Genomic DNA, 10,282 nt, shown 5'->3' with positions numbered 1-10,282 from the left:
TGAAGCCTGCGCTGGCGGGAGGATGCGTCATGACGTCATAAAACCCCCATCCTTATATACTAGCGCTGGCCGCCATCTCGGTCTTTTGAGGCTAGGAGTCGCCGTTCTGTATGTAAGTGTTCTGTTTTTTAGCTTAGTGGCTTCTTGGCTCGAGGCCGCCAACTCTTGGCAATTAAAGTCACCTTATACATGTATTTCTAGGCTGCTCGTGAGCCTTTGCAGGGTTCACAAGATGAAGATGGTAGATGATTACGCGTGGGGTGCGGGTGCGGCCTAAACTACTTGGGTTGTGGGGGCTGAACTGCGAAAAAGCCCTGGGCTCGCGTTCCCTGCCTGTGATGAAGCTTGCGTTGGTAGGGACATCTGAGACTGTTGATGAATGCCAACGGCTCTGATGGCGGCGCGGGCCGATGACCCGAGTGGGCCTCCTGCGGCCTCTTGCTCAGGGAGGCCGGCGGTTGGGGTGCTTAGTCCACGTGGTTCTCTCAGTGGCTGCATCCTGCAGCGCACCGTTATTTACGTCAGTGGTGCCGAACCTTTGTGCACTGCGCTTTCTCTAACCTGTGAAGTGCACCCTTGATAGTCATGAAGTCACGGGTGGTGTAGACCACCTGGTATAGATGATAGGAAAACGACATGCTTAGACTTATTTAGAGCAAAATGGTATCCTAAAAATCGTCTTTTCTCTTAGGAATCGTGCTGGGCACGAATGCAGTGTGGCTTTTGATGGCTTCTGATGGACAGGTAAGAAACGGGTAAATGCAGTGGTAGGAGTCAGGTCTGCTTGGAGGTGGTCTTTGTGTTAAGCCTGTGATGGTTTAAGAGTAGTGGACAGAAGGGATTTCTGAAAAATCCTACTCTGAGGCTTAAGTAGTTAAGAGTGTTGATAATTTACTTGGCTACTCGGTGTGTTTCACTGGATATTCCTTGTCCGTTTTCTAGTTCTGTGCCAAAGGGGTGGAAGTGGCTGCCGAGGTAAGTTACTGAAATTCTCTCACAAAGGGGAGGTTAGGTTGAAAGTGCTACAATGATGACATTTTATTTGCTACTCTTGACTGTGAGAATGACGAGAATTATTACCACCGTTACACTAACTGAGGCACATAAAAAGGTGATTTAAAAAATTTAGAGATTGCCACCAAGTTTACATGAAGCTGTTTCTTCCTAGGTCCTAAAGTTTCACACCCTCGCCATGGGCAAAGAGGTGAGAAACCTTGTATTACGTAGTCCATATTACTCGGTATTTTTTTTTTTTTTTTAACACAAATGTGAACTTCTGTACTGCAGTATCTTCTGTTAAACGCTTGGGGAACCTGAAAAGCAGATACTGTGATGGTTGCATAGTTCAGCAGATTGGATCATGAAGAGAGACACCATTTGTCTGATGTATCTGCATTGATAGTAAAACTGGTTTGGTACTAATAGCATAAGGAAAATGTCACTAACTTAATTTCGCTCCCTTTTTTGTAGGCACTAAACAGAAGTAGCTGGAAGTTGAAGGGGTGAGTAGTTAATTGAACTAAAACATTGGTAACTGGGCAGACATGACAAAGAATGCCACTAATGGCTTTTCAGAGTTGCCTAATGCACAGAAACCACTCCTCCTGTGAAATGCTTGAGTGCATTGCTGAAGGCATTAAATAAATCAATGGCCAGATCCTTGTCCTGTTACCATTAGTTAGGACCCTGTCATTTGTAAAAAACCAGCCTGTATGATGATAAGCAAATACTGACTGAACATGAAGGTCTTAATTAGCTCTACCTGATTTCAGGCATTTTTTAAATTTGTGGGGGAGAAAATTCATCTTTGGCGTCTTGCTGACTATCTTTATTTCTTAGGTGGACTTGAGTCTTAGACATGTCTGGACCGACCATTTTTGGGGTAAGTATTAACAAACTTACTGTGAATGCGGAAGTAGAACGCTTAACTACCAAGTTACTAGTTTTCTATGGCTGATTAGTGAACGCATGTTGAGCATGCTCTGAACGGGGTTTTTGAAATGATGTTGATCAAATGTCTGACCTGAAATGAGCATGTAGACAAATTTAACACTGAAGAACCCTGTGACAGTGATAATTGTCAATCCAATTAATTCAGTGATAATTAACCTTTTAATGAAATGTCTTGTTTTTTTTCTAGCTTATAGGCCACTATCATGGATGGCTTGCTTGGGGTAAGACAAAAACAGTTCATTTTCTGAAGTCAAGTATATGTTTCTGAAATACCCTATGTGTTAAGTGCTTTCTGGTGTTGCGGGGAGGATTTGGCTGTTGTGAAGTGTGTCTAAAGGGGTATCTTTTTGTTAGGTACTGAGTTTGAAGACGTTTTCATATAAAGGTATGTATTCTATTAATCTTACTTGGTTACTAAGCAAGATGCTGTTAGTGATGATTTTTGAAATTAAAAACAGATGGGAATCTCTCTGAAAAAGAGTGAAGATTTTTTAAAAAACTGAAACAGTATCAGGAAAACTTCAGAAACCTACTTGTTATTACTTACTACTAAATTTGACTAAATTTCTGCAGGTGTGAAGGGTTGGGGGCACCTTACAAAGCCTGGAACAAGGAGTTATAAGCTAAGGTACAGAAATCTCAAGTTTGATTTCTATATGAAGTGGTTTAAAGCCGGTACGATGATGAAACCATAGTTCAGCAGACTAGCAGTGATGAGCAAAATTGTCTTTCGCTCCTATCTGATGTATCTGGCTGCAGCAATCCTATCCATAACCCTTGAAAAGAAAAATAAGCCATTCTACCACAGAAAATGTTCAGGGTTTGAATACTATAGTGGTTCATACACAAATAGTTCTAAGGACTCATAACTTGAGAAATACAGGCTGATACATTTTTGCCAGGAAATTATGGCATGTAAATCTGAATAGATTATGCCAGAATGAGTTATTTAGTTGTATTTACTTATTAATAAACTCCATTTCCAGAGCAGTTTCAGTATTCCCAGCAAAATTGAACATAGACTTTGTATATATCCTGTCTTCACACACCTCACTATCCACATTCAACAATGGAGTGAGACTTGTTACAATCACAAATCTATAATAGACCATTATCACCAAAGTCCACAGTTGACATTAGGATTCACTCATGGTGTTACATGATGTATGGACTTGGATAATAGTGTATGACACCTACACAACTGTCATAATGTGTGGAATAGGTTTGCTGCCCTAAATGTTACTTCTCAGAAAGTTAAAAATGGGGAAAATGAAGTAGGACAAATTTTAAATTAAGGGCTTTATTTCTCCCATATTCAAACAGGCAGACTTGTCAACCTGAAGATTTAGAGGTAAGTTGGTCTCTGATCTAGATGATAAGTTAGAATGTAACCAGTGATGTAGTGATTCTGCCAAATGAAATAGAATGATATCACTCTTAAAACCGTTCCATTTGATTCTGAGGTTACTTTATTAGCAACCATCATATAAGGGTTTTTTGTTTTTTTTTTTTTTTACCATGATTAACTTGCAGTTGTTGATTTTAGGGTGTTTATGAGAGCAGCAATCCAGTTATGAGAGCAGCTTACCAGTTGAAAGGTGAGGCTTGAAGACATCAGTACTGTTGTCTTATTCCAGAATACATGATGATCTCACTCCAACTTGAACTCTCTCACTGATCACTTGATGATTATAAAAGATCTGATATTCTGTGTACTCAATACCATTAGAATTGAAACACAGAAATGTGACTAATACAGCTTCTTTGTCCTTGCAGGCACCTGAATGGATGCTTATGGGATAGAAGGTCAAATTTCCAATTTCAATAAATTTTTATAAACCATCTGATCAAGAGTGCTTCTTTCAATTTAATGGGATGAAGGAAGGGAAGTAGGACATCTTTGTGGTTTGAGACCCTGTGACATTAGTTTCATTAGTTGACCTTTTCATGTGTATTTTATAGGATGTCTTGGGCTTGAAAATAATTCGCAGAGGAATATACTATAGCCCTTTTGTTTAAAATACTGTATTTGTATTGACTTTAGATTAGTGACATGATCTGGGATTAGCTGTATATTTTGCGGAAATTTTCTAGGGCTGAATGAAATCCCTGTCAGAAAAATATTTGCTGTTAAGCACCATGGTCTCTTAGAAGTGTTGATAGATGATAAAGGAAGTGACTCGGTATCTCCCCCCCCCCCCCCCCGCCCCAATACAAATGGAAAGAAAGCCTAAAAATCTAATGGATTTTAAGACTGAAGTCAGTACTGTGGTTATACCAATCCTTTAGAAAATAGGTATATTTAGTAGTAGTGCTAATTTTGTAAGTGACAATTGGGATTTTGGTCATTACTGAATAATCGTAAACTAGTGGGTTGCCAGTCAGTTACTCCCTAAATTCCTAAAGAGACCGCTTTGGCTTCTGGCAACATAAAAGCCTTAGATATTCCAAATCTGCACATTTAGTACTTGAAGTGTGGGGGTGACATGACACATTCGGGTTGCAATTTATCTTCGGACTTAACCTACTTCAGAGTTTTAAGACCAAAGATACTGCAAATCTGGATACAATGTGACGAAATAAACACTGGGGTCTGATCATGAGCTTTTGATGGCTTTCAGAGTATGAGAAAACTTACCCCCAGCCACATTGACATCCACACTTGTACAGGAAAGTAAAGTACGAATTTATTGCGGATGGGATTAGCTCAGTCTCTGAGAAATTGTGACTAGGTGCCCAAAGGTCAATAATGAAATTAGGCAGCAATCATGATGGTCTATGGCTTGGAAGATGGCCATTAAGGTGAGTTCATGGCTGGTTGAAAACTTCATGAAGTGAAGACTAATGGTAATAAATTAGAAGGGACATCTCTAGTATATTAGAAACACCAATCGTGTCTTATTTAAAAAAAAAACCTGAATGAGGGAAGCAGTTTTTGAATGTCTACTATATGCTAAATGTTTTTAGTTCTTAGGACAGCAAGTGAGGAATTTCCTCCATTTTACAGATGCACAACCTCAGGATGAAGTTGCCAGAGGCCACACAGATAGCAGTGTCAGAATATACTACAGTGTATTATTGTAATGGGCAGAATTAGTACACTGAAGGACCAATCTCTTAGGGGGCTCGAAGGGAGGGCCAAAACCACTAGACGAAACACTACAGGCAGAAATATTAAAGGTCTTGCCATCTGGTCTGAAAAGTCCCAGTGTATACCTAGAATCAGTAAAGTTTGCTTAAAGTTTGCTTGACATTAGATTGGGGAAGACTTGGGAGGCTTTATGGGACAAAGGGTTATCCAAAAGGGCTGGGCTGATTTTAAAAAAATGAAAACCCTAATGTGACTTTAGCCTCTGGCACTGGGTGGGAGCTTGGACTCAAGTTACGAGGTACCCTGCAATCCTTGGAACACGTAATCCTTTTAACTTGTTGCCTACCACTTAAACACAGGGAGGTGAGGGATGGGTGTGTAGGGTACTGTTGAGTCATTGGTAACTCCAGTTTGAATAACTTGATTCCCACATTTATACTTCCAATATTTGATTTGGCCCCCTGGAAAATTGATACCCATTACTAAGAGCCCATGTAAATTATTTTCATTGAACAAAATGGAAATAGCCCGTTAGTTGACCCTACCCTACCAGAAGGCCAACAAATGGCTTTGGAGGCCACTGTAAGGACTCTGGCTTTTCTCTGAGATGGGAAACCACTGAAGGGTTTTGAGCAGAGGAGTGACCCGACCCTTCCTGACAGACTGCTGAAGGGTAAGGATGCAAGCAAGATTGTTAAGAAGCTTTTGCTGTGGAAGATGGTCACCTGAACCAGGGTGGTGGCTGGAGGTAAGAAAAAGTATCAGATGCTGGACACATTTTGAAGGTAGAGCTGACAAGACCTTTGAGACAAGTTTCTCCAGACTCCTGTTCTTGTTCTGACCATAAAACTGAGGACTACCATGTGTTTACAAGATGACTCTGGAATGTCTGGGAAAAAGAATGTTATGTAATAATAAAGCTACTTTTATGTGGCACTTAACAATCAGGGACATATGTCAGGAAATCTACAAAGCACTTTTTATTTTTTAAAGATTTTCTTTGTCAGAGTGCATGCAAGAGCACAAGCAGGGGGCTTGGCAGGCAGAGGGAGAAGCAGACTCCCCACTGAGCAAGGAGCCTGATGTGGGGCTCGATCCCAGAACCCTGGGATCATGACCCAAGCCGAAGGTAGACACTCAACTGACTGAGCCACCCAGGTGCCCCTATATATAATGCTCTCAATTCCCCCTCCAAATTTGCCTAGCTATTTTTATCATTTCTTATACCGCACTCACACATTTATTTCCCTCTTATTTCTATAAATACATATGTTTTGTTGTTAGGTTCTGATAGTTCCAATACATTAAATATTTGCAAATCTGATTCTGTTTGTTGATAATGTCTGATTAGTAGCTTGTTTCCTTGGGTGTTTTGTGATTAAAAAAAAAATGAGATTACGTGCCTTGGAACTTTATCTTCAGCAATTCTTTGAGAACCGGGTTTGTTTTATTTTGCATTTGCTTTTATCAACCTAGGAACACTGAATCTCAGCTTGTAAAGTGTTCAAACCTCCCTTAAGTGTCAGCTTGTGGTTGTTAATGCTCAGAGCAGATCCCCAGAGCCAATGCAAACACAGACAAGTTTCTTTATCATCACCCTCTACCAAGGGGGTCTCCTTTCAGGAGCTTGTTTTACATGGGGATCTCTTATCTAACTTCTCCACGTATGCAGAAGGCAGTAGGCTTTGTTTGCCTGTTTCCCCTTATAATCCATCAAAAACCGAAGTCCTAGGTCACACCAGATCAGCAGTACCCCAGGATATCAACGGCTTGCACCTAATTACATCAGTGTCGGGGGCATTTCTGGTCTCTAAGGAGCTCCCTTACTTTCTTACTAGTTCATTTATGCATTTAAAGAGAGTCAAAGAGGGGCGCCTGGGTGGCTCAGTGGGTTAAGCGTCCAACTCTTGATTTCAGCTCAGGTCATGATCTCAGGGTCATTAGATCGAGCCCCATGTCGGGCTCCACACTCAGTGCAGAGTCTGCTTGAGATTCTCTCTCTCCCTCTGCCCCGCCCCCCACTCACACTCTCCCTCTCTCTTTAAATAAAATCTTAAAAAAAAAAAATACAAAGATTCAAAGAAATTTTATTTAGGAATTTTAGGTGTTCTGTACAAGAAAAATTTTCTAGGATAGTTACTCTATCATATTGCTAAAGTGAAGTCCTAAGCTAACACTGTTTAAATATTCAGTGATATTATATGAACAGTAGTTGTGTGTGCCAAAACAGATTCATTTACTTAACTCCCACTGCCCGAAATAGTGAGTATTCTAAAAACTGCCCGAAAAAATCAAGTTTTCTGAATTTTTATATACCTCTTTATATATAAAATTTATATATATTCTTTATATTTTTGTTCCTTCTTTTATATAAAAGTGCCATTTTCTGAATCAGAAAACTTTTTGAGAAGCATAAAGATTACAAATTTTTATATATTGTTCATCATTTTGGAACTTTAGTTATTGAATCTTGACCTTGAGTGCATGTCATTTAAATATTTTGTTTGACAAAAGAGCAAGTACACGTGCACTTCTGCCACATAACAATGTATGATTTTTTTCTAGAAAAATCAGGTGCAGTGCTTTTTTAAAGACATCTGAGGGGCGCCTGGGTGGCTCAGTCATTAAGCGTCTGCCTTCGGCTCGCGTCCTGATCCCGGGGTCCTGGGATCGAGCCCCGCATCGGGCTCCCTGCTCCTCGGGGAGCCTGCTTCTCCCTCGCCCACTCCCCCTGCTTGTGTTCCCTCTCTCGCTGTGTCTGTCAAATAAATAAATAAAATAAAAAAAAAAAGACATCTGAATCTTTGTTTTTATTTTTTTTAAAGATTTTATTTATTTGACAGGGAGAGAGCGAGAAAGCATGAGCAGGGGGGAAGACCAAGGGGAGAGGGAGAAGCAGGCTCCCCACTGATCAGGGAGCCCGATGCAGGACTCCATCCCAGGACCCCAGGATCATGACCTGAGCCGAAGGCAGGTGCTTAACCGACTGAGCCACCCAGGCACCCTTTATTTTTATTTTTTAAAGTAATCTCTACACCCAACGTGGGGCTCGAACTTACAACCCTGAGATCAAGAGTCACACGTTCCACCGACTGAGCCAGCCAGGCACCCCTGCAAGCTGAACTATGTGCTTTCTCCATACAACATCATTTTTACTTGAAAACAAGGCTGACAAATTGAGATTATTCGTATTTGGGTATTTGGCAGATATTTTCTAAAAAATGAATCAAGTTTGGGGGCACCTGGGTGGTATTGTTGGTTAAGTGTCTGACTTCTGGCTCAGGTCAGGATCTCAGGGTAGTGAGACAGAGCTCCATTGTCAGGCTCCGCGCTCAGCATGGAGTCTGCCTGGGAGTCTCTTTCCCTCTGCCCCTCCCGCTCATGCTCTCTCTCTAAAATAAATAAATCTTAAAAAAAAAAAAGAAGAAACCAAAACAAAATATGAGTAAGTTTGGAAAAAAACTGATGGTCTTCGTTGGCAATGGTGAAATTCAAGCTTTCTAATGAAAAACACAATTTGGAAAGCTTGTATCTATCACTGTGTCCTTGCAGCCTCTTCATACTTAAAGACTTGTGACAAAGGTCATGGTGATATCAGTGTGATTTTTTAGATATTATGGGCCGAAATGTGTCAACATTTGGAAGATTTGTATAACTCAGTGTACCAATATTTTCCAAATGATCAGTGTGTAGTGTTACAAAAGCATGCATAAAAGTTGTATTCAAAATACAAGGTCAACCAATGGACTTTAGAAAAGTTTATCAATCTGATCTGAGACTCTTGCAACTAATTTTTAAGGAACTTGTCAAGGTTTTGTATAGTATCAAAGAAGAATACCTATAATTATCAGGAAGGCTATTAAAATACTCCTCTCTTTTTCAACTTCACACTTATGTGAGGCTAGGTTTTCTTCACATATTTCAACCAAAACATATGACAACAGATTGAATGCAGAAGCAGATAATGAGAATCCAGTGTCTTCTATTAAGCCAGGCATCAAAAAGATTTGCAGAAATGTAAAATGTCATTCTTTAATTTTTGTTTTGAAAAATAAGTACTTTTAAAATAAAAACATGCTATTTGTGTCAACATGTCAGGAGTTCATTATTTTAAAATGAATTAATACATATTTAAGAAATCTAATTCCTCCTATAGTAAAAGAGTATTTATAGACGCTCTTTGGGGTCCTCAATAATTTTTAAAGAGTTAAGTGGTCCTGAGACCAAAATTTGAGAACTGCAAGAAACAGGAAAATGTTATTAATAAATAATTAATGTTATTAATTTTTCTAGAAAAAAATCATACATTGTTATGTGGCAGAAGTGCACGTGTACTTGCTCTTTTGTCAAACAAAATATTTAAGTGACATGCACTCAAGGTCAAGATTCAATAACTAAAGGAATTACATTTATCCCACGGGGAATAAATGGACGTAAACTGTATTTCCCCACCTATTAAAGGGAAGCTCTAGAAATTCTCTTAAATCTTAAAAAAAAAAAAAAAAAAAAGAAACAGGAGCCTAGAGAGGTTGAACGGCTGGGCAAGGTTGCATAACTAGAGAATGGTAAAGAGGGAATTAAATTCAGGTTTGTCTAAACCACACAAGCTCTTTCTACCAAGTACAGGGTCTTAAATAGAGAAGACGACTCAGATGTACACTGTTGCAGGACTTACATGTGCAACTGTTACACAGCTGTCTCATCTTACTATGCACCTGGTTATTTCTCATGGTACAACGTAACTCCCTTTCCTCAAAATAAGAAAAAAGGTGTCCTTAAGGCAGTATTTTTAGGGTTGGTTATGCTTAAAAAACCATTAGCAAGGAATGTGATGTTACAGAGTTCTGGTTCTTCAGAGAAGGGAATCCTGGAGCAGCTGTATAGATGCATTGTTTTATTCAAGCAAAGCCCAAGAGCATAAAGCAATCCCATCAGACTCTCATCTGACAAATCTCTTTCCAACAAGGAGAAATTGTTCATAAGACAGAGCTCTCTTGAAGCTAATAATAACTATTGATGTTATAGCTGGCACTTGCTTACCTTTGTTTTTAAAACTTGCAACACAGGATAAATCTAAATTCCCTAGGAAAGTGGGGAGATAGGATTTGAAATAAACTTAGCATCCGGTTTACAATCAGATTGTGCATTTCAAAATCCTGGCTGTGTTGTTTTCAACTTTATCATTAAGTAGTTCCTTAATTTTTGAGAAAAGACTTAATTTAAAATTTCATCTCACTT

General features: G+C 39.5%; 1 long non-coding RNA gene and 9 other non-coding genes across 10 annotated transcripts; all 10 read left to right on the top strand.

Moving 5' to 3' along the window:
- Nucleotides 1-27: 27 nt before the first annotated feature.
- On the top strand, nucleotides 28-4,036 carry LOC116625100. Its single transcript, XR_004298001.1, has 12 exons — nucleotides 28-112; nucleotides 692-744; nucleotides 943-975; nucleotides 1,169-1,204; nucleotides 1,471-1,502; nucleotides 1,840-1,882; nucleotides 2,141-2,174; nucleotides 2,308-2,338; nucleotides 2,527-2,581; nucleotides 3,277-3,304; nucleotides 3,500-3,551; nucleotides 3,730-4,036. It is a non-coding gene; the product is annotated as an uncharacterized LOC116625100 (long non-coding RNA).
- LOC116625151 lies at nucleotides 325-404 on the top strand. Its single transcript, XR_004298010.1, has one exon. It is a non-coding gene; the product is annotated as a small nucleolar RNA SNORD74 (small nucleolar RNA).
- LOC116625159 lies at nucleotides 806-867 on the top strand. The gene has a single exon (XR_004298017.1). It is a non-coding gene; the product is annotated as a small nucleolar RNA SNORD75 (small nucleolar RNA).
- LOC116625157 lies at nucleotides 1,325-1,392 on the top strand. Its single transcript, XR_004298015.1, has one exon. It is a non-coding gene; the product is annotated as a small nucleolar RNA SNORD77 (small nucleolar RNA).
- Nucleotides 1,708-1,768, top strand: LOC116625152. The gene has a single exon (XR_004298011.1). It is a non-coding gene; the product is annotated as a small nucleolar RNA SNORD44 (small nucleolar RNA).
- LOC116625158 lies at nucleotides 1,996-2,060 on the top strand. The gene has a single exon (XR_004298016.1). It is a non-coding gene; the product is annotated as a small nucleolar RNA SNORD78 (small nucleolar RNA).
- On the top strand, nucleotides 2,378-2,463 carry LOC116625149. The gene has a single exon (XR_004298008.1). It is a non-coding gene; the product is annotated as a small nucleolar RNA SNORD79 (small nucleolar RNA).
- On the top strand, nucleotides 2,626-2,705 carry LOC116625153. The gene has a single exon (XR_004298012.1). It is a non-coding gene; the product is annotated as a small nucleolar RNA snR60/Z15/Z230/Z193/J17 (small nucleolar RNA).
- LOC116625150 lies at nucleotides 3,343-3,419 on the top strand. The gene has a single exon (XR_004298009.1). It is a non-coding gene; the product is annotated as a small nucleolar RNA SNORD47 (small nucleolar RNA).
- LOC116625148 lies at nucleotides 3,588-3,664 on the top strand. Its single transcript, XR_004298007.1, has one exon. It is a non-coding gene; the product is annotated as a small nucleolar RNA SNORD81 (small nucleolar RNA).
- Nucleotides 4,037-10,282: the final 6,246 nt, after the last annotated feature.

The sequence above is a fragment of the Phoca vitulina genome, unplaced genomic scaffold, assembly GCF_004348235.1.
Source record: "Phoca vitulina isolate PV1807 unplaced genomic scaffold, GSC_HSeal_1.0 scaffold73, whole genome shotgun sequence".
In the NCBI taxonomy this organism is placed as follows: domain Eukaryota; kingdom Metazoa; phylum Chordata; class Mammalia; order Carnivora; family Phocidae; genus Phoca; species Phoca vitulina.
This window is presented reverse-complemented; position numbering and strand designations above follow the sequence as displayed.